Genomic DNA, 2,284 nt, shown 5'->3' on the forward strand with positions numbered 1-2,284 from the left:
CTGATTCGTAATTCGGAAAGAAAAATCTATGGTTTCGACGAAATTAATTGCAGGACAAGAAAAGGATTCGTCAGCTCCACAAGACCAGTGCCGGAATTATTCGTTTATTACGTCGCTTCTTTCCTACTTTCCTTTAATTTTTTAGTCTAAGGTATGGGCACAGCGGGGACGAGGAAAGCCAGATGAAGATAAATATTAAAAAAGTACCGACATCAGTAATTAGTTTGACATAATCGTTCTTTACAGGCCGGATCGAGACATATTCGACGGAAGAAAAAGAATATCTGGTAGTGAATATAGGAAAAGACGATAAGAAGCAAAAGGATGCACAACAACGACATTTCAAGCCAAAGAGAGAACCACCTAGCAGAGTCGAGGGTGGAAAGATGGCTGCTGAGATCCACATTCCCAACATGTCCACACCACTACATTCGTAGTGTGCCTAATAGATGTTTGCCCACGAGTAATGAGTATGATGGGCAAACATCTATTAGGCGCACTACGAATGTAGTGGTGTGGACATGTTGGGAATGTGGATCTCACGGGGAGCGTGTGAGGGATAAGTCCCTGCAGACGCACTATCCCCTGTGCCCGCGGTGGCTCAGATGGATAGAGCGTCTGCCATGTAAGCAGGAGATCCCGGGTTCGAGTCCCGGTCGGGGCACACATTTTCAACAGGTCCCCAATGAAGTACATCAACGCCTGTTTGCAGCTAGGATGTCCATTTAATTATCATTTCATACTGGGTAGTGGCTACTTTTGAGGAAGCCCACAATACTTAATAGACACCGAATAACACCCAATTACTGTTAGAACAGAAACTCGTTGAAGCTGCAAATGAATAGCAACGAAAGCAGGTTCAGGTTGGAATATTTATAATAAGAATAGGTTAGTTGCCTGCGGCGGCGCAGTACCTGTTGCAGTGAAGTATTCAGTAATATTCAGTCAGGTTATCACGGATTCCGAATGTGAATTAAAGTGGATGGAGTTAAGCCTCAAATGTCGATCAAAAATTGTAAGAGGATGCCTTTATAGACAGCCTAGATCAGGAGCTGTAGTGATAGAGTACTTCAAAGAGAACTTGCATAATATCGTTAAATGATCATGCTGTTGTAATAGGGGATGACCAATTAGCCAGGTGTAGACTGGGAGAGTCATCCATTCAAAACTGGTGGCAAAGTCAGGGATTCGTGTGACATTATCCTGAATGTTTTGTACGAAAATTACTTCGAATAAATAATTAGAGAACCTTAGACCTCCTAGCAACAAACAGACAAACTGTCGAATCACTTCATGTAGAGCAAGATTTCAGTGATCATAAGACTGCGTCGGTTAGACTGCCAACGAGACAGTACCACGCGTTCCTGCTGCTAATAAGGCGCATACACCGTTCGTTTGTTACGTATTTCTACAAGCTTCGAACAGGTGCGATTTATTTTCCGTTATCCGTGTAGTTATTAGTTTAGTTTTGTAATTTCTTGCGTGTTTGAATACTTACTAGGCACAGCATTTTATTTTAATAACAGAGTAGCTTAAAGTACCACCGTTGTTATCGACACTTGTATCGATCCTCGTATCGTACAGGCCCTCGCGTTCCTATTGCTAATGACGCGGGTACATTGTTCGTTTGTTGCGAACTTGTACGAGTTCGAACAGGAGCGACATATTTTCAATTATCTACACTTCACTATCTGAGTAGTTAATAGTTTAGTTTTGTAATTTATTGCATGTTTTAGTACTTTTTAGTTTAAAGTAGTTAATTTTCTACGTTTTTATTTATCAGGCACTGTTCCACGCTTGTTAACTGTCTAGTGTATACCTTTCGCCGTCTTTAGTATGGATAGGAACTGTGATTGCTGTGTACAGATGCGAGCTGAGGTGGTAATCCTTCGCTCACAGCTCCAGGCTGTGTTGGCTTCTGCCACACAGCTTGAACTTGCTGCCAATGGGCATCACTGTGGGGGGGGGGGGGTCGGATGTGGGGATCCGAGGGATGTCGAACACATCCCATGTGTTCCCCGTTCGGTCCACTACTGTGACCGCCCCGGGTTCTCCCTGTACTGAGGTCGTTCCAGGGCCTGGAGGGTCTGGCAGGCAGCGAAAGACTTACTGTGGGGCTGATCGAACAGGTTTCAGGCCCTATCTGAGGCTGATGATTTTCCTGAGCCAGATGCAGATGCTGCCTGTGTTCCAGAGGAAGCCTCTAGGCCCACAAAGTCTGAGCATTCACAAAGGTGGGTTTTCTAGTAGTTGGGAGCTCCAACGCTAGGCGCGTAATGGGGCG

The 2,284-nt window shown here is 44.5% G+C and overlaps 1 non-coding gene across 1 annotated transcript; it reads left to right on the forward strand.

The window, feature by feature from the left end:
* The first annotated feature begins 589 nt into the window (after positions 1–589).
* Positions 590–664, forward strand: Trnat-ugu (transfer RNA threonine (anticodon UGU)). The gene has a single exon. It is a non-coding gene; the product is annotated as a tRNA-Thr (tRNA).
* The last annotated feature ends 1,620 nt before the right edge of the window (positions 665–2,284 follow it).

This window comes from Schistocerca serialis, chromosome 3 (genome assembly GCF_023864345.2).
Source record: "Schistocerca serialis cubense isolate TAMUIC-IGC-003099 chromosome 3, iqSchSeri2.2, whole genome shotgun sequence".
NCBI classification, from domain to species: Eukaryota; Metazoa; Arthropoda; class Insecta; order Orthoptera; family Acrididae; genus Schistocerca; species Schistocerca serialis.